General features: G+C 36.8%; 1 long non-coding RNA gene across 1 annotated transcript in view; it reads left to right on the top strand.

Annotated features, from left to right (window-relative positions):
• The window catches only part of LOC104868490, a 284,470-nt gene that overhangs the window by 153,310 nt on the left and 105,448 nt on the right, over positions 1–25,712 (top strand). The window contains exon 2 of the long non-coding RNA XR_782031.2: positions 9,707–9,782. This is a non-coding gene — a long non-coding RNA (uncharacterized LOC104868490). The remainder of the gene's footprint in view (positions 1–9,706; positions 9,783–25,712) is intronic.

Here is a 25,712-nt window from a genome sequence, read left to right as displayed (position 1 = left end):
ATAAGTAGGACACACGTGTAAATACCAAATGGTTTCTCCAGTATGAGAAACTGAAAGTGTAAATAAGGATTAAAATGAATAATTGATAATGTGAAATAGGAAGTGGCTAACTGTACCCCAAGTTCAGAATCCCTTTTATGGTAGAGAGTTTCGAGTTTTCTCTGGAACGTAGCTGTTAACCAAACCAAGGACTACTCCAAGCCCTCTCACTGGATTAAAAACACTGCTTTCTGCTCTGATTAACCTAAATATTTTGACCAAAAGTGACGTGTGCCACTTCCCGATCAAGGTTTTTAAGTAACTGTTGTGCCTTCACTCGCTCTTTCCCATCCCACTGTCATCCCTAGGGACTAACAGAACCACAGGATGGGAGAAGGCTAGGCCACAATAATTTCATAAGAGATACCCACAACCATGAACCTCTGCACTGAATTAATACCTTAGCAAGAAATAAACTTCTATTGTTTTTCCAATATTAGGCATTATGGGGTCTCTTTGTAAGAGAAGCTAGCATTGCCCTTACTCATGTATTGGTTTAAGCCAGTGGCGGCAAACCTATGGCCTGTGTGCCACAGCAGGCTGCTTGTTATCATTGAAAACTCTTAAAGGTTTGCCGTCACTGGTTCAGGCTAAAGTAAATACTCTCGTTCTGGATCCAGGGATGGGATTATGTCTAGATAAGGCTTCAGTAAGGTTTAGTCTTTATTGATTGGCAGGTGTGATTGGCAGGAATCTGGAGACACCCTACCCTGACTATGTTTACGAAGAGCCGAAGTCTTCTAATAAATTTTATCTGGTTTAAGTGGGAAGTATTCCTGCTTGGGTTCTCTTCACCCAAATACACCCAAGCACAATTCCCAGAGAAGATATAATTTCCTTCCATTTCTTTCATATGCCCTTCAGAAACAACTGTATTTCCAAACTGGGGCATACCACATGACTTCAAAACAGTTTAAAATCCAATAAATTTCCTTTTGCAAAATGCATGCCATTGATGGGCATGGTGGTGCACACCTGTAATCCCAGCGCTCAGTATGCTGAAGCAGGAGGATAACCATGAGTTCAAGGCCAGTCTGGACTACATAGGGAGTTGAGGCTAGCCTGACCTACATAGTGAGACCCTGTCTAAAAAATCCCACAAAATAATATGACCAGGAATCTAGCTGTGGCCCAGAACAGAACCTACATATTTCCATGAGAATGTTAACTGATGTGCTTTCATGCAATTAAAATTTTCTTGATGATTCTAATATGGGCTTGTAATGCATGCGCGTGCACACACACACATGCTCACACACCTCAAGTAAATTTCCCTTTGAAGTCCAGACTCAGGTTACGAGGTAAAGTTTTACATAATCCGAATCCTTTCTGTAGTTCAACAATAAATAAAACAGGGTCCTCGGCCTGCAGAAACTGACAGAATATAACTCTTAAGCGTTACAAAACAAATGGACAGAGACTTTATTGCAGAAGCGAGAAAATGGGAAGGATTAATTCTACACAGGATACTTGAAAGGACTAGAATGAATTCCAGGTGTGCAATAGGAGTGGTATCAAAAGAGCAGGCAGAGGGAATGGCTCCAGTTCAGGCCTGAGATGAGAGAGGACAGAAATGTATTCACTCTGGGCCCTCTTGCTTGCACAAGCATTTAGTGTCATAATCTCATGGCAAGGGGATAGTACACTCTTAATAAGTAAGCTTCTTAGCCTTTTCCTTTCCAAAAAAGATAAAAATGTAATTTTGGGGTGCTAAAGCTGCCTCTATGCACTGTCTGGGACTTTGGAAGATGAAGGGTGAGACATATTCAGAAGCAGCAAAGAACCAGGATGCATGGGAGCCCAATCCATAATTGGCCAAGGAGATGGAAGTGAAGGCCAGAAAATTCAAATAGCTTTTGGTTAAATGATGTATGAAACAGGTTGGGACATATCTCAGAGGTGCCAGACACCAGTAGGCGTTCAATAAATGCTTGTTGAATGAATGGCCCCTACACTGTGTATATGCTTTGCCATGATAATCTGTGCCAAGAATCCTGTTAAAAATTCATTGGTTCTGCTGCCCTAATTTGATGACTCATCTTCTGTCCTTCCCACCCACATGCAAGCAGAGCCCAGAAACTTCACAGTCCTAAAGTAGAAAATATGTATTTTTAAAATTTATTTTTTAATAATTTAAAGACTTTCCAAGATGCAGGTCCCAAGCATACCAAGCAATACCCTCCACTCAAGCTCCAGCTCTGTCCCACTAAGTCACAGAGAGAAGCATGAAGATGCATTACTCTAGATAGCTATACTTTGAATCAAGAATGATTTTAAAGTACCTAGCATAGTGAGAACTGTAAAATTGTTTTCTGTGTATACATCCTTAAAGGTCTATGTGCATAAATTAGTTTCCCATAATGCTGCTGAACTAATTATTTTTTAATTTATACAAATACATGCAATTAAAGTGCAATTATAATGCAATTAAAATTCCAGTGTAATTAAAATGCAGAAAGAAGAAAACTTATAAATCTGTTCATGAATCTCTTTTATTTCTTTTTGGATTCCATTAATGCCACTTATGATTTATAGATTGTGAAAAATCTTATTTCAGTTTATAAAGCTATCCCATCAATCCATGCACCTTAGATGTCAAATCTCATCTAGATCCACAGGTTATATCTTAGGATGAATACTGAACCAAGTTTGGCTCAAACTTGTCAGGTTTCCAATGTTTTTTTTTTAATGTTGGCAGGATATACTTACATATTTCCCCCATAAGGGTCATGACCCTCTTTACCCTAGCATCTCTTTAGGTAAAGACATTCCATTAGTATAGACTAATCTGTGGCACCAACTGTACATGGTAGTTCTTTTTTTAAAAAGCTGGAGATGGCTTCCTAAAGAGCTCTCTCTCTTTTTTTTAATCCTTTTATAGATAGAAGCTTTCATTGGAAAGGGGGCAGGGGAACAAGCAACAAGCAGTCCAGTGACAACTAGAAACTCAAACATAAAATGCTAGATTTGATTAAATTATTTTTCATATAACTAACATTTATTGAGCACTTCTAGGCTCTAGCTATATAAAATACTGTGGTTAAAAAGGGAAGAGAAAAGGAAAAAAATGGCAACAAAGTCTTTGTAAATAGGGAAGGGTGGAAGCAGGAAGGGAGGCTAGGGGAATGGGGAAAAATAAAAACCAAGATATGTCATGTAAAGTACAAGATCCCAATGATAAATGTAACTATGGTGTATCTAAAATGTACCAATAAAGATTCAGTTTATAATTTAAAAAATAAATAAAAATATCGTGCTTCTGGTCCTCTGGGAAGCCGTGGTCAGGAGGAAAGAACAGATATGCAAAAAGCTCACTGCTATAAGATGGGATAAATGTTACAGTGGTCACAGAATTTAGAATATACAGAGAAATGACTAATAATAAAGAGCCCTTCAGGGAAGAGAAAACATTTAAACTGTGTCTACATGGAGCAGTGGTTCTTTTTCCCTAGTGGAGGGTTTGCTATTGCAGAGACTGGGGTACAATGGCATTTCATGGGTTGAGGTCAGGGACACTGACCATCCTTATCTAGGTTCAGTTTCCCACCCAAATAATTGTCCTGATTTTCATGAGACTTTCAAATGTCAAATGTGGTGCCAGGCATTCAAGAACTAAAAGAACTGTATAATTATCTGAATCTAGACGCTAATTCAGCTTTTTATATAAACTACAAAAGCTATGTTCTATTTTCTTTGGGCTTGGGCACAATTCTAATATCCAAGAATATTTTATTTTCCAGAAATATAAAAACCTTATAAAATAAGGGGGATTGCGTTTTGTTTTGTTCATAATTTTGCATTCTTACATAAACATATCGATGTATCTTCTTTTGCTATAGGGCAAACCTTTTTTTTTAGCATATGTCTTCTGATAAGAGTCATATATCATTTTTCTAATTCTTGAAACTACAGTGAGACCAGAAAGACAACTTTTTTTTTCCAGCTTTAATTGAGTTTATTGGTACATTTTAGGGATACAGTGCAGTTACATTCATTGTTGGGATCTTGTACCTCTACATGACAAGTCTTGATTCTCATTTTTTCCCCTTACCCCTGCCCTCCCTTCACCCCCTCCTCCCCTCCCCATCTACAAGCACTTTATTTTCATCTTTTCATTATCTCACATTTTTTTCTTTTCCATTACCCCTTACCCGCCCTCCCTTCACCCCCTCCTCCCCTCCCCATCTACAAGCACTTTATTTTCATCTTTTCATTATCTCACATTTTTTTCTTTTCCATTATTGCCCTTCCCCTCAGAAAGACAACTTTTAATTAAGATGCTCCCAAAATCTCTAGGGTCTCCCTCACATCTTGTTTTTCTAGAATAGCTCTGTGCATATTTGTGAGAGTTTCTCTGGGATATGAAAGGCTGCACAGAACACAGGTCTATGGTATGTACAACACAATGGCCCTAGCGCACACCTACAAGTGAAACTGTTAGGTCGTAGAGTTGGCATGTCTCCAATTTTAATTGATATTTCCATCTAGTTATTCAGAATGGCCATTCTGTTTATCCTACCAGTAATGCTCCTATAACCCTACTAACTCTTGGAGGTTTTAGACTTTAATTTTTGTTAATCTCACTGATAACATAATGGTATTGTCATTGTTTTAATTTAAATTTTCTGAGTAACTAATAAAGTAGAACACTTCTTACATGTTTACTAGCCAGTCAAGTAGCACTCTCTACAAATTAATTATTTATATCTTTTCTCTATATTTCTTCTTATTTAAAATATTCTTTACTACACCAGTTATGAAGTTCTTTTTCTGCTTGTTTTTTTTGTTTGTATGTATATACAAACAAAAGTATATATATGCTTTGTATATACTTTTCTCAACTACATCTTCAGTCTGTGTGTGTGTTAAGTGTAATATGTGTGTGTGTGTTAAGAAAATTCTCAGCCATTGCATCTTCAAGTATGGCCTCTTCACTATTCTCTCTCCTCTCTTTCTGGAGCTCTTTAGAAGTATGTTTGATCCTCTCTTTTTATCTTTGATATTTCTAATTTTCTTTCTTATATGCTCCATTTGAAAGTCTTCCCTTTGTACAGTAATTAATTATTTTCATTCAACTTCTCACCAATGTCCTTTGAGAACAACAATTGTGTTTCCCTGAAAATAAGACCTAAACAGAAAATAATCAGCCTTGAAAACTAGAGATCGGAGATGCCAGCCACAATCAGCTTTTCCTTGCCTTATTTGCCATCACTATTCTCTTCTTTGGTGGCTCCTCTGCAAGGCAGGTAAGGCAGAGATGGACTGATTGGGACTGGTATTTTTGATTTCTAGTTTTCCATGCTGATTACTTTTCAGCTAGGTCTAATTTTTGGAGAAAAAAGAAGTAAATATTTAGTGCTTTATTCAGAGCTATAGAATATGGTAAACTCTGAACAGAACTTTGCATATGATCTGAGGAAAATCTACTTGCTTGAATATTGCTTTGTATAAGAATTATTGAAATATCCTTATAAAATGGCTGGGGTCCTTCCTCAAGAGCTTCTCCAAACAAAAATACTCTACTGGGATATGAAGTAGCACCTGGAGCTTCAATGTCTTGTCCAAAATGCAGAGATGAGTTGGACATAGCCAGTATCAAATTTTCCAGTCTCCGTCTCATTGCAGGAAACCAACAGTTCCAGATTTCCATTATATCTATGTCAGTTAAAATCTTAGCGTCATAGTGATACCACTCATCACACACCCTGTGTGAGCATGAATCTCTATAATTTTGTAGAATGCTACTGGATTCCATATGTTCTGAAATGGCAATACTCTTTCCTATCTGGCATACATCTTGTGATGTCTGGATCCCAAGGACAATGGACTAAGCTTTTAAAACCTCAATAGCATACACTACTTGGAATAATCTTTACTTCACTGTGTAATCATGCCATATGAAGAACATGAAAACAGGAGAAGGAAGAAAAGTTGCCATGTATGAGTTCATTAGCTAACACGGCTATATTGGTCCACAATTCAAATTTACAGGCATAGTAGAGCACACCTGTAATTCCAGCACTTTGGGAAGCTGACGCAGGAGGGCAGGAAATTCAAGCCCAGCATGAGTAACTTATGAGAGTGATTTAATGAGACCCTGTCTCAAAATTTAAAATAGTAATAATAATAAAAAGGTCTGGAAATTAGCTCAGTGTGAAGGTCCTGAGTTCAACCCACAGTTTTGAACAGGAAAAAAAAAAAAAAAAAGAAAGAAACTAAAAACCTAAACTACATGTATCAGTCAGTGGTTACTAGAAAAACAGATTTAATGTAAGATATACAAATATATAAAAATTTACAAGAGTGACTTACAGTCACATCAGGTGCAGAAGAGTGCAAGAGGGCTTTCTGAACAGTGGAGATCCAAAGGATCCAGTTGAAGGCCCAGAGCTCACTGTACTCCCACGTGAGTCACCACCAGGAGGCTGAAGGGCCTGCACTGGAAGCCTGGAGTCTTTTTCCAGGGTGAAGGTGAGGACGAAGTCTCCTCCAGAGAAACAGAAGCCAGCCTTTCTTCTTCATTTCCCTTTTAGCCACGTCGCCGCTCACACCCAGGTTGGGTCTTCTGTCTTCAGAATCCCCTTCAGCCACACCCAGAACTATGCTGACCCATGTAGTTGGGCATTTCTTACTTGAGTTGATGCAAGTGGTTAACTATCACCCTACATTAAGCAGTCCCCTTGCAATTTATTCATTGCTTCCTCCTCCCCTGTAACTATAATAGCATTCCTGGGGTTTCTATTTGATTTATTTGCAGACACGTTGGGTTTTTCATTATATCTGATTTTTATCATTTTAATGCTTTCTTTTGTATTTATCATTTCCATTGAGTGTCCTATCACCTGAAAGTTTGTGTAACCATTTCTCCTATTTGTTATGCCAGGTGACTCATTCATGGTATGCTATTTTCTCTTCTGTTTTGCAACCTTGGATTGTGAGCTGATCTCCTAAAATCTTCCAAAAGAGGGGTGAAGGTGTGTATCTAAAGTGGCTTTACCTTTGCCTCTGTGCAGTACCCAATGAAAGTCATCCACTCACAACAGTTTTTATTTAATTCAGTGGCTGCAGTGTTGCTCACACCATGGGGATGTTCAAATTTCAAATCCTGGGTTTCAGGTTCTCAGAGATTTTTCTTTCTTTTCTTTTCCCCCTCTTCAGTCACAAACATACACTTTCTCATCATCCCACTGCGTTGTGGTACGGATTATTTTTTAGTTCACCAAGTCACAGGCTTTCAAAATCTAGGCTCCAGGAAAGTTTTCGTTCAAACTGTGGCTATAAAGGACCAATTCTCATTTCCTTTCCCTTGTAGGTATTAAAGCTTTCCTGTCCAACCTTCAGGAAAGCTTAGCATTGTCTATAATTCATACTTGTTTTCTATTTTTCTTTTTTTTTGGTGGGGGAGTGTGGTACCAGGGATCAAACTCAGGTCCCCAATTGACACTTTATAAAAGGAATGTCCTTTTCTAAAAGAAGCACATGATCTCACACAGCACATTGTAACCATATTTGTAGTGAGATAAATATTGCACACAGCTGGAAATCCAACTTTAATGAGCATTTGAGGCAGGCGAGGTGCCACTGAGCTAATTCTCCCGCTCAACAATTCATACTTCTTGATTTATGGCTCCCTCTTTGTCCCTGGGACCTAAAGGTTTCTATTTCCTCATAAACATAGTTATACATTTCTAAGAATTTCTATTGTATTCTAATTAGCATGAATACAAACTCAGAAGAATTTTCAGGCTACTTTGTTTTCCAGATTGTTGGCATTAGAAATTTTCATTTTTTATTTCTTATACACAATATTCTCTTTACACTATTTCAAAGCTTTACATTCCCTTAATTTAAATTTTGTAATTAGAACAAGTTTAATTGAAATAAAGGGATTTGGAAACATGCATACACACATGCCTGAATCTTTGTAAGCATACAACTCAACTGGGGAAGGCTTTTTGTTTTTTTAATTTTTAGACAAGATCTTACTAGGTCACTAAGTTTTCCAGGTTAGGCTTGAGTTTTAAATGAGAAAGCATATAAAATATTCTATGTAAAGTTTAACACAAATATAACATATTTTCCTATTATTATAGCATCTATAAAATCTTGCTTAAAACTCCAGAAGTTACTAAAGCAGTATAAGTATCCTAATGTTTGTATACCTGTTAAGTTCTTCAGTCACCTTACAGGCTTTGCAGATGCTTTTGCATGGGATGCTCGTCCTCCCTGGGCTGTCACCTCAGTAGCATCTGGCAACCTGAATTATTTCCTCTCCAAAGAGGTTTGTCTCTGCTGTGGTGATACAGGGGAAGGACGAATGCTGTTACAAATATGTCACTCCCTATGTCCTCCACTTCAACTGTTGGTAAGGCCGATCCCTAGATTTGCCATTCTTATTTTCTTTAGAGTTCTTTTTACCCTTCATAGTTGTATCTTATTAGTAGTTAATAACTCTTCATATTAAGGTTTATCTGTTCTAATTAGTATGTTGGTTCTGACTCCAACACATTGAACACACTGAAATTTGAGGGTCACTGTGTAATATCACAAAATTATCCCAGTCTCCAGTTATTTTTCACCAAAAGTAAATGAATGACTCAAGTGATTATATAAATACCTATTCCTAAAATATTGAGAGTCAGAATATCAAAAATAAAATACCAGAAATTTACATACTCAAGTAACTATTTTCTCAGGGAATTTCTGACATATAATCACATATTGTGTACTTTTATGGCTATATATGTAATCTACATGTGTGCTGGTATTTTTCTAATCATAAACTAAAAATGACTAAATGGGAGGAGGGCTATGATGATTCAAAACAAAATTAATCATCTATAGAAGTAATAGATAATATTGATATTCAAAGGTGTTTGAAATGCATTATAGTTATTAACTTAAGATATCTATTTTAGTCATGAAATGAATGCAAAGGTCAGAAAAAGAAAATAAGTTTTCAATTGACACTTTATAAAAGGAATGTCCTTTTCTAAAAGAAGCACATGATCTCACACAGCACATTGTAACCATTTTGTAGTGAGATAAATATTGCTCACAGCTGGAAATCCAACTTTAATGTGCCTATTGACTTAACATAAAAACATCTATTCAAGCAAAGTGACTTGTCAGTACTAAAGTTTCTACTCTTCGGTGAATATATTTTCTAATTTCATTTTGTTTGCTTTCTCACTGCTGGAGATTAATCCTACGGCCTTGTGCATGCCAGGCAAGTACTGTACCATTAAGCTACCTCATCAGCCCTCACTGAATGTGTTTATTTTAAAAGACCAGGATGTTAAAGAGAAAGTGCAGAAAATGAAATAGTAATTGCACATCAAAGATATAGGTCGCAAAGTTTCAAATCTTTAACTTTTTTTTCCAAGATAACTTTAATTATCAGAATCTAAATTTTCACAAGGCCTCACAAATTCTTCTTCCCTAAAAGGAGTCAGTTTCATATATCACTCTTATTCCAGAACCTTGAAAAGTTTTGTATTCTTTAAGGAACATTCCTAGCAACAGATTCCTCAAGATATAAACTCATGAAGGTATTCCGTCTTGAAGATATTTCCTTGACACCACTGGCATTTATATGAATGTCTTTAGGCTCAACCCTGTCCTGTATGAGAAAAATTGCTAAAAAGTGATGGGTTTCTCTTGGCAGGACCACAGCAAGAAGTTTGGAGGCCCCTGTAACTCCTACGGTCAAACCAAAATGCCGACTTCTTCCAGTCCTTTTAGTAAGTAAATTCTGATAAATGTTATAAAATGCACAATCTTAAGATTCTTGTTCCTGCTTCTTTTTTTTAATTTTAGATACTTTGATGCTCTATCATCTATGTAGAATCATAACAAGATCTTAGCCTTTGAATTTTCCAGGGGCATATACATGGAACTCACTTCTCTTGTCAAACTACTCAGTGTCTGATATTTTGCATCTCACAGTATTCATCTTTCTCCTCATTTATATTTTAGTTGCACTGATCCTGGTACCCATTATTTTCCTTGCCTATTCACTTACATTGTGACTGGTTGTTCTTGGTTTCTCAGCTGTTGATGAAAAATACTTCAAATCCTATAAATATATCTGGAGCAAAAGGATCATGCGTGTTGGTTTTCAATGATTCCACTGATTTTAGTTGCTTAACCAGAGAGTATGTTCTTTTCAGAAAAAATTCCGCCCTGCATTTTAAAGAACTACCTGGAAACCTTAGTAGAATTTTAGACACATACATTTGTATGGGACACCACAAATCTGGATATCTAACTTATATCCTCAAAGTGCAAACCTAATATCTAGTTACTTGTTTCCATGGAGGGTTTATGAAAGTTCTTCTTGATCTTGACTTGAAAGACAAAGATGTGAAAAATTTCATTAGAAAACCTAGTGATTAACCAAAAGTTAGTGAACTTGTGTTGTCACTCCTGGTTGTTAAAATGTTCTAATTTCTCAGGTTACTGAACTTGGATACTGAACTTGAAAGTGTGCTTGTCAAATGTTAGTGTGTCAAATGTTAATGTTATAATTCCCTGAGATCTTTCTAAAAGATAAGTCTGAGGTGGTGGATCCCAAATTCTAACAAGCTACTAGGACCCACACTTTGAGTAGGTGGGCCCTAAGGTTACATAAAGCAAATAAATCAAAATATTCATGTTAGGCTGGGGATTTAACTCAGGGATGCTGCATCTTCCTGGCACGTGCAAGGTCTTGAGTTCAATTACTGGCATAAAAGAAAAAAAAAAAGGATTCCTGTGCAAACAAATAGGTTTTGAGAGTAAATGAGTTTGTAATAAGAAAGTCCTCTTTTCTGATAAAGTGAGTTGTAAGTTCGATTTCTGGAAAATAAAAATCGGGGAAAGTCACCAGAAGATTGAGTCTGAGTCCCAGGGAAGAATTGCTATAATGTTGATCTGAATCTACCTATTCAGGTAATACCTGGAGACTAACTTGCCTTCTTTTACCTCCTTAAACAATTAGTAGGGAAATTTGCCATCATTATTATTACCAGGAACATCCTGAGGATCAAAGAGGCACAGAGAATGAATTTTCTGCACTTTCAAACTCAAGGTAGATTAAAGGAGTGGCAAAAGTTAGTGCCATTTATTTTATTTTATTTTTTTGGTCCACCACATCCTTAATAAGTAATGCCTTTACAGGGGACTTGGTATTGTGTGCTCTATTCTATTGACCAAGATAGGAATTGCAGAAATAGCTATCAGGTGGGAAAAATTATCTGGAAAATCAACTTTCAATTTTCCCATACACCACAAAAGTGCTGGGAGTACAACCCCTTCTTTGCCCTGGGGCAAAAAGACTCAAAGCTGATCTCTATTACAAACTGTGCCGCTATAAACATTGGTGCACATATATCACTGTGATATGATTCTTTTAATTCTTTTGGAAAGATACCCAGCAGAGGGATGGCTGGGTCAAATGGAAGCTCCAGTCCAAGCTCTTTGAGGTATCTCCATATTGATTTCCATAGTGGTTGCACTCCCACCAACAATGGAGAAGGGTTCCTTTCTCCCCACAACCCCACAAACATTTGTTATTGAGTGATTTCTTGATAGCAGCCATTTTTTGTGGGGTGAGGTGGAATCTCAGTGTTGTTTTCATCTGCATCTCTCGAATGACCAGTGATGTGAACATTTTTTCATATATTTACTTGCTGCTTTTACTTCTTTATCTGAGAAATGTCTGTTCATTTCAGATGCCCATTTTTGAATTGGGTCTTTATATTTGGGGGGGCTGATTGTTTTGAGTTCTTTCTATATTCTTGATAATAGTCCTTTGTCTGAGGAGCAGCTGGTAAAAAGTTTTTCCCACATTATAGGTTGTCTCTTAGTTCTGTTGATGGTTTCTTTTGCAGTGCAGAAGCTTTTTAATAAGATGAGATGCCAGTTGTTGATTCTTTCTGCTAGTTCCCATGCTACTAAGGATTTGTTCATAAAGTCTTTTCCTATGCCAATGTCTTCAAGAGTTCTGCCTAATTTATCTTCCAGCAAGTTTAGTGTTTCTGTTTTAGTATTTAGATCTTTAATCCACTTGCATTTTAATTTAGTGCATGGTGACAGATAAGGGTCTAGTTTTAATCTTTGGCAGGCTGAGATCCAGTTTTTTAACACCATTTATTAAATAGGCCTTCCTTTCTCCAGTGGGGATGGTCAGCTCCTTTGTCATAGATGACGTAGCTGAGTACATCTGGAGTTGTTTTTGTGTCTTCCAATCTGTTCAACTGATCCTCAGGTCTGTTTTTATGCCAGTACCATGCTGTTTTCATCACAGTGTCTTTGTAGTATAGTTTCAAATTGGGAATTGTTATATCCGCTGCCATGTGTCTGTTGCTTAGGATGGCTTTTTCTATTCTAGGTCTCTTATGGTTCCAAATGAATTTTTGGATCCTTTTTTGTAGTTCTGTTAAATATAGTGTTGGAATTTCATTTGGCATTGCATTGATTCTGTATAGCAGTTTTGGTAGTATGGCCATTTTCACTATATTGATTTTTCCTTCCCAGGAGCAGAGGATATCTTTCCATTTTCTTATATCCTCTTTGATCTCTTTTTTCAGAGTGCTGTAGTTTTCAGTGTAGCGGTCTTTTGCTTCTTTTGTTAGATTGATTCCTAGATAATTCATTTTTTTGGATGCTATTGTGAAGGGAATTGTTTCCCTAATTTCTCTCTCAGTGAGTCTGTTATTTGTGTACAAGAAGGCTATTGAGTTTTGAGTGTTGACCCTGTATCCAGCTACTCTGCTAAAAGTGTCAATTAAGTCTAGGAGTCTTTTGGTGGAATTTTTGGGGTCTTCAATGTGTAGAGTATCATATCATCAGCAAATAATGATAGTTTAACTTCTTTCTTTCCTACTTTATTGCTTGGAAACAGCCCATTTGCCCATCAGCTGGAAACTCGATAAAGAAGATATGGTTTTTCTATAAAATGGAATACTACTCAGCCATAAAGAATGAGAAATTAGATTCATTCATAGGAAAATGGATACATATTGAGGGTATACTCCTAAGTGAAATAAATAAGTCACACATGTGTAAATGCCAAATAGTTTGTCTGGTGTGAACAAACTATAATAGTACATAAGATCCTAATGAGATAATTGACAATGTGAAATAGGAAGAAAAGGGCTAAAGGTGTAGGGAAAGTTGGAATGGTAGGGGAAAGGGAATAAGGGAAAGAAAAAAAATAGGATAAAATGAAAAAATGGAAATAAAATGTTTATAAATGGGGAGGGGAGGAGGGGGTGAAGGGAGGGCAGGGACAAGGGAATAAAATGAGCACCAAGACCTGTCATGTAAAGGTACAAGATCCCAATGATGAATGTAACTGTACTGTAAATCTAAAATGTACCAATAAACTCAATGAGAGAAAAAAAAAAGTGCATCTCTAGACCACCTGGTGGGGTGGGGCTGAGTCCTGAGAATAACAAAGGGAGCATTGGTGCACTGGATGCCCAAAGGAATCCCTACCTATTTAAATGGAACCATCGTTAGTGGAGGCCTCTGTGGGCTGTTAAGAGCCAGGGAAATTTGTCCCTGCTGGGAGAAGTCTGCTGTATCCTATGCCTCTTTTTTTGTTTGTTTTAGTGTCTTTCAAACAGCTGTGAGACTATATTCAGCATAGCATGTGCTCAATAAATTGATATTATTTTATTGATATTGTTATAAGTATTATTTCTAAATACTACTTCTGATCTCATGCCCAACATTTTCAAATGCCTATAAGTCTTTCTCCCTTCCTGAATACATTAAACAGTATTCCAAAATTCTCAAGTATTCCATTAGCATTCTCAAGAAATCCATTACACTTTTATACCCGTTACCGTCACATCTCCATCTGCTATTACCTTTATGGACAAATAAAATACCTGGAAGCCATCTTTGATTCCTGTTTCTTTTTTATTCCCATATTAAATATGTCAAACATGTTATCTGTTCTGTTTTTCAATTTTTAAATACCTCCTTTTCTGTCCATTCCAATTATCATTGCCATGGCTTACACTTCTTGGTATAGCTCCTATGTATAGCTTGTGTAAATGTTTCTAAATTACCCCAATTTACTCTGCCTGACTGTGTCCACAATTATATTTGTACATATTAAAACTTGTTCTGATTTTTTATTTAAGATATCAAGGAAAATATGAGAAGTGATGGCCAATACGTAGGTCATTTCATAGGGTTTTGGATACCTATGGAGCTATTGGTCCCTTGAGGAAGGCTGGCCCCATGTTGAAAGGTATAAGTGAACTTTCTTTCTTATTAAGGGAGATAGCATCCTAAACTGAGAAAGGTGTGTATAAGTTGTTTTTTTTGTGTGTAAGAGCTGAATTGATTTGCTGGAGTTGCTATAACTATATCTCAGAATGAATGGCTCAAACAGACTTTCTGGACTCTGGATGTCAAAACTCTTAAGTATCAGAAAGACAAGCCCTTTCTGAGGCTCTAAGAGAGAGTCTGTACCATGCCTCTCTCCTCGCTGCTGGTGGTTTGCTGGCAATCTTTGGCCCCCATTGCTTTCTACTCCCTCATCCTAATCTTTGCCTTCATCTTTGCATGGCTTTCTCCCTGCATATGTATGTCCACACTTCCCCTTTTCATAAGGACTCTCTTCATATTGGATTAAAAGCTCATCCTACTCCAGAATGACTTTATCCTAACTTAGTCAATTAAAGTTGTAACAACTTCATTCCCAAATAAGGTCAGAAACTGAGATATTGAAGATTAGGACTTCAACATACAAGGTTTTGAGATGACACAGTGAACCTGTATCAAAGGGCTAGGTGGCATCTTGGGATTATTTGTGATAGACTCACCAGAGAGAGAGCTGAATAAGAGAAAGACTAGGATAATGGTAGCAAACCTAATGCCTGCTAGGGCAGGCTGTCTATATCATTGAAAATTCAAAAAGGTTCACCATCACTAGACTAGGAGATCCCTAACAGACAGTACCCACACACCATGCAATTATTATGAACTTGGGCAAGTGTTTCTGGAAAACGTATTAGAAGAAAAACTTATAAAAAGATGAGACAAATAGTCTTCAAAACCAGACCCATCTCACCCAAGTTCAATCCCCGGTACCAAAAAAAAACAAAAAACAGACCCATCTCTTAATAGCATTTCTTTCTTTTTTTTTTTTTTTTGGTACCGGGGATTGAACTCGGGTACTTGCCCTTGCAAGGCAGGCCACCGAACTGCTGAGCTAAATCCCCAGCCCAATAGCATTTCTTCTTAATAGCATAGTCAAAGACTAACACTGAGAAGCTCTCAGGAATAAAATTGCCAATGGAATCAAGAGGCTCCAGGGTATGGCACTGTGCCATCCAGTTTACCAAAGTCCAAAGTCCCAATGTGTTTGAGTGGGGTTGATGAATTACTGAAATTCAAGTCCAGTCTAATTCTCTATATCCAAATTCTAGTTATGCATGAAACATGGACATGGGGGGGAAGGAATTTGACAAAATCTCACCACCTGAACTATAAAAAAGGAAGTCAATATGGGAGGGGAATATATACCATAATTTAGAAGAAAGGACACACACACAGAAAAAAAAAAGCAGGAGAACTATTTTAAATTCACATTCTGGCACTAACTCAAGGATTTTAGGCAAACCCATTCATCTCTGAACTGTGTTATTCTTATCTAAAATACAGTAATATAGGGGCTGGGGATTTAGCTCAGTGGTTCCACCACCTGCTTCACAAGCACGAGGACCCAAGTTCAATCCCCGGTACCAAAAAAATAAAATAAAATACAGTATAAATTTTACAAGGTGATACATTTGATTAAAGGAAATAATGAATGTGAAAGTACCACTCAACTCTAAGAGATGGCCCTACAAATTTGTAAATACAATGATCAAATCATGTTTTTTGAATTTAAAATATTTAGACACACAATAGATATTCAGCAAATATTTGTTGAGTGAATGAATTAATGAATACATGAAAGAACAAATGAATTCACTCATAGTAAATTCATAATATAATGCCTGGTCCTCAACCATAAATACAAAATTCTTGAGAACTTCTAAATAAGATTTCTATATGTCCTTATTTACAACTTGATGGCCCCAGAACCATAGGACAATAGACTTCATGAAGGCAGCATGTTGAAAATGAAACTCTTTATGTGGTTCCTTCTGGTGTTCTATGCAACCTACTGGAAAAACCACATCATGGCAAAACTCCTGAAAGTTTTCTGGACATCAGTCCCTCAGGACCTGGGGAAGTCTCCAGGTACTGACCACGTCTGGTATACTCCTCAAGGAATGAACAAGTGAATCCAGAAAACAAATCCATAACATGAAACATAAACCTTCAGCAGGGATTCTGGAGTCCTGTGGCCATGTGGGAGACCTTTGTGCTAAGTGTAATTACTGTATATTGCAAACTCTGACCTGAGGCTTCTTTCTCCATCTGGTGACTCACTCTTTTCTTCTAGTACCAACTACATTGTTTCTTGTAAATTGACTAAAATGTTCATATAAAACCTCTTGCTTTAGTACTTGACAAAACAGAGGCTGGGAAGAGTTAAGCCAATTTTAATGCAGGAGAAACTGGACTGGTTGTAAGAAACATCCAAAAAGTATATTGTAAAGGGACAGTTTAGGGGGAAATTATCCTTTAAGGCACAGATGATACTCATCATTCAGAATCTGTGGCATCAGTCTTTAGAATTATTGGACCACAATGCTTTATCCTAACAAGAGCTGTTTCGGAGATCATTAGATCCTAGAGGAATGTACTTTACAGCCTTTAAATAAACCTTAGTTATTGAGCTCTAAAGAGCATAAGTGATCATCATTTTTTATTTGATCAAAATGGTTTGCAATTATTCCTGCTGGGAGATTTATCTATTTGCATCTTGCAGTGAGTTTTAGAATTTTATCCCTTTGATCTTGCCATAATATCATGATTAATTGATTGATTCAAGGGTTCAAGAGTCAATAAACTCAGTATTTGTTATTATTTATTATTTAACTGCCCCTAGTGTGCTGGCTGGCATTCAGAGGCTGAAGAAAATACAGTCCACTCTCACAGCTTCTTAAAGAATTCATTATACAGGGCTGAAAGAAAAGAAACTCCTCATTTTGTCCCATTATATACATAGTAATGGGGAAAAGATAACAAAAATGCATCTGTATTTGTATTAGCATTTATTTAAATGTGTTCTAAAGATCTAGATTGTTGCTTGCTTTTAATATTTAGTTTATATATATTTATGTGGGCCCACATTTATATCTGTACCTACCACTGAAACTAAATCCCACTTTCATTGTTCTCCATATTATAAAAAATTATTCTACTTGTACATCTTTTGAGAAACACACAGGTACAGAAAAACTGACAGATAAAATTGTCTTCAGTTGAGAAGAGTGAAAAATATGTAAGTTCAGGCATGTTATTACATCTTGGTGACCTGTGTGCTTTACTTAGATTAGGACTAAAGCCTCTTCCACCTGAATAAACATTCCTTCAAAAGATGGATTTAGCAATAGCAAAGAAGAGATCACCCCCCACTTCAATACAACCTTTTTAGGATGGCCAGATTTGCTGTCAGTCCCCTGGACAAATATGAATATGACCAAGTTTGCCAAATTAAAATATCACAGTGAACAAATGTGTTATCAAATTTATTATGTAATTCTCAAATCCAACATTTTAAAATAGATTATACCTCTATATATTATAATATATATAGACAATGGACTTTTAAAAGGGTGACTTGCTTTGTAAATGATGTCCTTCATGGGTATTATAGCCTCTATCTAATGACAAACCCAATGGTAGGACACTTATTTGGTGACTGTTTTTACATTTTACAGAGGATTAAATAAAGATATAGAGAGCTTAGTGAATTTTCCCAAGGCTTCTAAAATAGTCAGTATTAGCACTAAGATGTAAAAATCCTCACTCAGGATTTTCAGAGAACTGTCTCTCCCTAGGCCACATTTCTAACCATAAACTGTCAAATTATACAGAAATGCCGTTACACAAATATGTTACTCTCACTTGAAGCTCCAGGAGAGCTGTTTGCATAATCCAAAAATGGAATTCATCAACAAAGACCCAATAAAAACCTAAGGTGTATGGATGCTACTGAGCTAAGATTGATACTATGTCCTAAAAGCACCAGCTGTGTAAAATATGAAACTCTCCTCCCCGCTGCTGTCCCAATGGAACCTGAGGAGAGGCACATGCAATACCACATGTTCTGAATGACAGGCAGTACAACAATGGTCGACCAGATGTTCTTTTCCTTCTCATTTGCATGGTTAAGACATATGTTAACTTGGGAGAATGAAGTCATCTCTTAAGCGTTGATATGAATAGCTTGAAATGTAATTATTTTAAATCATAGACCCGCACCTGTCATGAATAATGATGTTTGAACTTCTGAAAACAAACATGCTAGGTATAACCTAACACCTTATGTCAGATGGCGTTTTTGATGCCTCACCACACATTTGCCATCCCTGAAATAAATCATAGCTCTTTGCATCCAATCCTTGTGATTGCATAGTTTTATCTGAAGAAAAAATCTGCTTCCCTTACATGTGTTAAACTTGGGAGTATTTCAACATTTGCAATAGCAATATTTGGATGTCAGTAAGATCTAGATTTCAGCACCGAGGGATGATTTGGTATATAAAACATCTGGTGTGCTTGTGAGAGAGTATTATATTTAAATCAGTAGTTTCCATGCTCCTATTAGTTAAATAGGCCATTTGGTAGCAAATTCAATGTCTGGCTTATGGACCTGTCTTTTTGATAGCTAAAGTAAGACATATATGTGTGTGCGCGTGCGTGTGTGTGTGTGTGTGTGTGTGTGTGTATTTTTTCAAAGCTGTCTTATGTAAAGATAACAGCAAAAAAGAAGATAAATTTGCTTGCCATTTTGAGACTATAAGCAGCCAGACAACCCAGCTCCAACTTATTGCAGCTGATTCTCACATTCAAGAATATGAACAAAATCTTGATAGTGACTTACACAAAGAAAACCAAAGCCCTGAAATTTGGCATGCTGAGAATTCCCAAGGACAAAGTAGCATTAGAACACTGATTTCTTGGATTAGAAGGAGGCAGGGAAAAGCCAGTTGCAACATAATTGATTTTCAAAACAGGAAACTATACCACACATATGGTTTTAAGGCTTCTATTTTGACAGATCTCCTAAAATTCTAGTGATGTCAACATTCCATGTGTACCTTGAAGAGACACTACAAACAGGATACATTAAAAGAGATTATCCTTCTGAAATAAAATAATTGATTTAAAGCCTCCTTTGGTATAAGTCATCACAGAGCTCTATTTTGAAACCAATATATGAGCCGGACAAAAGAAGAAACACAAGGTTTGAAGTTTTATTCTCATGCAAAATGTGATTCCAAATAAATAGAGCTTCTGAGTTGACATCATGGATCCAGAGAGGTTAAGACTTTGGAAAGGTAGACCAGGGGAGCTATCCAGCAAAATCCAAGCAAAACATACAACAGCTTCTGTAATAAAACCATCAAAAGGGGTAAGTCTTAACTGTCAGACATTTCATAAGTGAACATTACTAGGCCAATTTTCACTGACCTCACTGTCACACACTGAGTATGTAATCTCCATGATCTTTACATTAGCACTTATACATACTGAAACACAGGCAGAGATTTTAGGTCACATCAATCCTGAAAAGCCAGTTTGGATAGAACTGGGAGATCTGGTCCTTCCATGACATGGGCTTAGGGACACTGTTTTTATGTGTGGGCACAGCCATGTCTGCAGACCAGAAGATAACGCTAAAATCACAACCATGCTATCTCCAGGTGGCTCTAGGCAAAACTGTGAATCTGTGTGATTTTTTTTTAACCATTCAAAATCACAATCTCAGTGCTCTGCTTTCTGTTTTCAGTGTCTCCCTCCAAACAATATTCAGGATTTTTTCATACTTTCCCCACCACCACCACCATCTCAGAATGCTGTTCCCTAGGTGGCATAGCACTGCCCACCCAGCCACACCATCCCAAGCTGTAGATTTCTTGAGGTAGACATTCTTTATCAAGTTGAAGAAATAGCTTGCTGTTCCTAATTTTCCAGGTTGCTTTGTTTTGTTTTATTATGAATGGTGGTGGGTTCTATAACAGTTGATATGATCATATTTTTCTTCTTTATGTGGGGGATTACTTATACTTTTGAATTTTTTACTAGCCTTAATTTACACTTTGAAACACAAATAGGGAAACAGTTCTATTCAAAGAGTACAATAGTATTAAAAGCCACTTCAACACTTTCTGATATAAAAGACAAGATTGGAAATATTTATTAATATTGAGGTTTTAATGTACAGAGGGCATAAAACCATTTGGATTTACAACATGAAAGAATATTGCTAGATTTTATTATGAAGAATATATTGATTTAATTCTTACCTAAAGGACCAAAGCTCCAGGATTCTTTAAATTCTCTCTTTTCATGGAAAAAAATATTTCTAGTCTAGAATGTCAAGAGTATATATTAGTATTCTTAATTTGAGAAAAATCACAGAAAACTTTTTTACATTTTCACCAGGAAATGTCCCTCTTTGATGGAACTACATTACCAACTTGTAATTGAAGGTTGTTACTTCTAAGATATTTAAGTCTTACTGCATTTCTCAGCTAGAAGCATAAACAGGATCATATTTGTTGTTTACACCACAAGACAGATGAGTAGAGCCTATATTTGGGCTTTTTACAGGATTCAAGTACTCTCTGCTGAACTCATTCATAATGAAATATTAATGGAGATTTCACAGATATTTACATTCCAGGGAGTGTTTGCCTTTTGTTTCCTTATACTTAACTCTCTCAACAAAAGTTAACTTCCAAGCCAGGTTTTTATGCACTGAACAGAAAACATGTAAATCAGTGAGGTAGGGCTGTGAGCATTTGTATGCCGCCTCAAACACACCATGTTCTTAATTGCCTAGTTCAACGAGAGGTAAGGCTTTTCAGAGTCCTCAGGTAGCTATTTGGTTTTTATTATTATTCTTTGGTTAGTTTGGTTTGATTCTTATATTTTGTCCTGAAATTTTAGTTGCCACCATGGTAGGGATGTGCCCTAGTGAGCTTATGCCACTATCACAGAATTGAAACTCAAGAGCTCATTTCACACATGAACAGAGGCCTGAAGAGGCTGAGGAAGATAGCAGTTCTTTACATTTGTTAAAGACCTATATGGTTAACCCTTCTCCATTGTTGGTGGGAGTGCAGACTGGTGCATCCACTATGGAAATCAATATGGAGATACCTCAAAGAGCTGGGACTAGAGGTTCCATTTGACCCAGCCATCCCTCTGCTGGGTATCTTTCCAAAAGAAGTAAAAGAATCATATCACAGTGATATATGCGCACCTATGTTTATAGCAGCACAGTTTGTAATAGCTAAAATTTGGAAACAGCCCATTTTCTCATCAGTTGGAAACTGGATAAAGAAGATGTGGTTTTTCTATAAAATGGAATATTACTCAGCCATAAAGAATGAGAAATTAGATTCATTCATAGGAAAATGGATACATATTGAGGATATACTCCTAAGTGAAATAAATAAGTCACACATATGTAAATACTGAATAGTTTCTTTGGTGTGAAAAACTATAATAGCACACAAGATCCTAATGAGATAATTAACAATGTGAAATAGGAAGAAAAGGGCTAAAGGTGTAGGGAAAGTGGGAAGGGTAGGGGAAAGGGAATAAGGGAAAAAAATACAACGAAGTGAAAAAATGGAAATAAAGTGTCTGTAAATGGGGAGGGCAGGAGAGGGTGAAGGGAGGGCAGAGACAAGGGGAAAAAATGAGCACCAAGACCTGTCATGTAAAGGTACAAGATCCCAATGATGGATGAATGTAACTGTACTGTATACCTGAAATGTACCAATAAACTCAATAAAAAGAAAAAAAAGACCTATATGGTTTACAAAGCATTTCCTCATCCTATCCACTGCATCCTTGTTACACTAACCTATTGCAAGGGTATAGCCTTGTAATGCCATGGATTCCAGCAAGTTACAATTTATATGACAAAATTATGATTGTGTTTAGCATTTTATTTTTATTTCTCTCTACAGTTGTCCTAAATTTATACAAGTAATAGAGCCCAACAGACAATGCAAGAGGATGTGGCTTATGGTACCAGTACATAAATTTGCAATTAAATAGAAAAATTGTAAGGGCAGTCTCAAACTGAAACCAAAGCACATTAGAGACTGCCAACAGTTACCTTGGGGTATCTAAGGATAGCATCAGGGATGACACCAAAACTCCCTTGAAGATGAGCTGTACTGGAGTGAGAAAAAAGAAATTTAGATCAAAACAAATAAAATTTTGTGACTGAACTCTCTTGGCCCCATTCTGTACACTTGAACATAGGGAAGCTAGGGCATGGTTGGGAGGGGAGACTTTTCTGCATCTGTCAAATGAGGATCTTTCCATTTCTTAATCTTACTCATAATGACTTCCATTCCCCCTACACACACCTAATTTTTTTTTTCCACAGCATTCTCACATACCCAGTCTCCTTGCAGTCATATAATAAGGCGAGACTGAAGAGACAGGTACTTGCTTTGTTGGTTACAAATTTTTATTGCTGTTTTTTGCAAGTGAGAAACTGAAACCTAGAGAGTTTGACAACTTAGTCAAGGGGCACACAGCTGGTTAGGAAGTAAGCAGGAACTTGGACTCTTCAACAGAATGTTAGTCAGATGAGACCTTCAAAATGAAGAAGAGCAAGCTAAACATGACAGATTGGTACATTTGATTGTGTCCCAAACTCCACCAAATGATAGCAAAGAGTTTGAAAAGATTTTAGCCCACAAGAAAAATGACCAGCTAAAATAGGAGTGGAGCAGAGATTTCATCAATTATTTTTAAAATGATAAAGATGGAAGTATGATTCTGATTCAGCAGGGAGGAAGAAGGTACAGCAATGCTGCTAAAAAGAGGGAAATACTGAAAAGAAATGGTATGACTTGATACACAGAGCCACAGTAAATCCATGACATGGAGACACAAGTTCTCAAAAGAAGCAGGAGGGCCTCTCAGGGCAGACTAGAAGGCATGGTACCAAATGCATACATAGTCTGATTAGAATCCCACACCATCTCCCATCTTTGCAGCCAGTCAACTACAGCTTGCATTACACCACATAGAGAAGTTGTTCCATACAGAAAAGTTGATCCCAAGTCTCAGTGGCACCACACTGTGTGTTGGGGGAGGAAGATAAGCACAAAATCAAAATCAGATAATGTGACAATCTGTGAGTCGATCTGCCTAGCCTCAGACAGCAGCCAGGCTTACCTTCCAGGTCAGGAAATGCAAGGATCCTTCTGTAGAGAAACTCAATAGCTAAAAACAACCAAAAGCACTATCGAAAGTAAATAAAACCAAAAATAAATCCTCAGATATTGGTGAAGGAAAAAAAGGAGGATGTTAGGCATCCATCAGGCTGTGCTATACAGGAAAACTCACAAACCCATAACCTCTTCTCCCACTCACACACACCCCACCACACACAGGGCTTGTGATACCCTTTTATATATCTGGCTCTAAATCTGAATGCACAATCTAGGCTGAAACTGACATTTGAAGGAGGACTCCAATATGGTAAAGAGGCAAAGAGAATATAGGAAACCATGACAATACACACAGAAACTATGAATAATATCCTCAAAAAGATAAGCAAAGTTCTTCAAGATTTTGCTACTGCAAAAAATTTAAATGTGTGTTGGAATGGGGTGGGGCTAGGGTATTAGAACAATATAAAGTTCTTAGAAATTAAAAATGTAACAGTAGAGTGAAAGTATTGGCAAAGGAAGCAATGGATAGTGACAAATTGATGACAAGATGGAAAAATAAAGAGCAAGGGTAAGAAAACTGGAAGATAATTCCAGGACCATGTGTCTAACAGGAATTCTAGAAAGAAAGCAGAAAAAAGGGGGAGGATATGAAAGATATAATTTTCTCATAACAAAATTCTCTAGAACTAAAATACATGATCTCTAGATTTAAATGGTTGATAGCAATAAATGAATAGAAGACTGTTACTAAGGTACTGTTAGGGATCAGAACATACTACCTCAAGTGTGCCACGTGGTACACTCAGTCCTTAGAATTTAAGGACACTGGAAAGGTGCAGAGGCAAAGTCTCTCTGCTCTTCTCCTGCCCTTGGTCTCCTACCCCTCTACTTTCTACAAAGTGAGTCAGAGAAACCAGAATTCCTCTTCCCCAAGGCAGGTATAGAAACTAGAACTTCTCTTTCCCAAAGCAAGACATAAAACCTGAAAAGTTCTCTCTCTCCTTTCATTCCAAAGGAGTCCTACCCAATCCCAGGGAGAAGGAATGCACTGAGAAACCAAGAAGTAGCTGAACAGACCGGTCTTAGGTTTTTTTCCTCAATCTGTTACCACTAGGTCACACTCTTTTGTCCAGTCACATTTCTGCACAGCTGTCCATTCTTCATCAAAGCTGAGCATAAAAGCATATTTCCCTGGATCTTTGGGTCTTCATTTCTGAAGATTTCAATGTCACATGAACTGTGATTAAATAAATTCACTGTACTTCTCTCTTTTTTTTTAACCTGTCTTTTGCTACAGGTATAGTGGCCTTAATTCCTATAACAGATGAGAAAAGGTGTCACATATATCTAGGTCTGTAGCACATTTTTGTGAAATTTGAAAACATCAGAAACAAAGGGAAAAAATTTTTAAGCTTCCAGAGAGGAAATCAGGTCATTTACAAAAATTTTGAATCAAAATGGCACCAGACTTCTCAATAACAAGTATGTAAAGTAGAAAATGTAGCAATTAATTCATAATTTGCATGAAAACTGTCAAAATCAAACTCTATATCTATACAAACTATCAATGAAGTTTGAGTATAAAATAGACATTTTCAGACATCCATAGCTCAGAAATTATACCTTCTTTATACAGTATATTAGAAGTTGCTAGAAGGCTCATTATAGCAAACCAAGAAAGGAACACATTGAAAGAAACAAACATTAACAAGGGTGGGTGGCAGAAAAATCTATCCTAAAAGAGTTGCAAGAGGAGTTCAAGTTAGAGCAATACGTGCAGATTAAAGTAGAAAGACAAACAACAACAGGAAGAACATTTTAAAAGAGAAAAAATGGGACTGATTTGTTTAAGAATATGGAAAATATTGATGATTCTGTATGGGAGAAACATTGAAGCATTTGGAGAAAAATGACAACAGGTGTACAGAAATGAAACAAAAACAAGAAACAAGTATTAACTCTAAAAGTGTTGTACAAGCTAAGAGACAAGGTGTAATGTATTTATTGCTCAGTGAACAGTATTTCCTCAGTCATGTAGTATGCTAGGCATCAATGACTGATTTTAGCAAAATTTGTGATATTACTATTTGGGAGGTGAGGGAACTATGAAGTGAACATGTTTATGCAAGAGTAAGTCTTCATTTGCTGTGACAAGAAACTAAGAGGCGATGCCCAAACCAACAAGTCAGGACTGTGTGGTGTAACCATATTACTTAGGAATGTGACTATAAAATATCAGAAATAGCTAGATTCAACAGTGGTTGCCTTTAGGGTTAGAATTTACAGTTAAGCTAAATTGGGCAGGTAAATGTAGCTTTTCATTTTAAGCCTTAATGC

This window comes from Fukomys damarensis, unplaced genomic scaffold, assembly GCF_012274545.1.
Source record: "Fukomys damarensis isolate Sample0158 unplaced genomic scaffold, DMR_v1.0_HiC HiC_scaffold_14, whole genome shotgun sequence".
Taxonomy (NCBI): Eukaryota; Metazoa; Chordata; class Mammalia; order Rodentia; family Bathyergidae; genus Fukomys; species Fukomys damarensis.
Note: the sequence above shows the minus strand (reverse complement) of the source record. Positions and strands in the feature narration are given on the sequence as shown.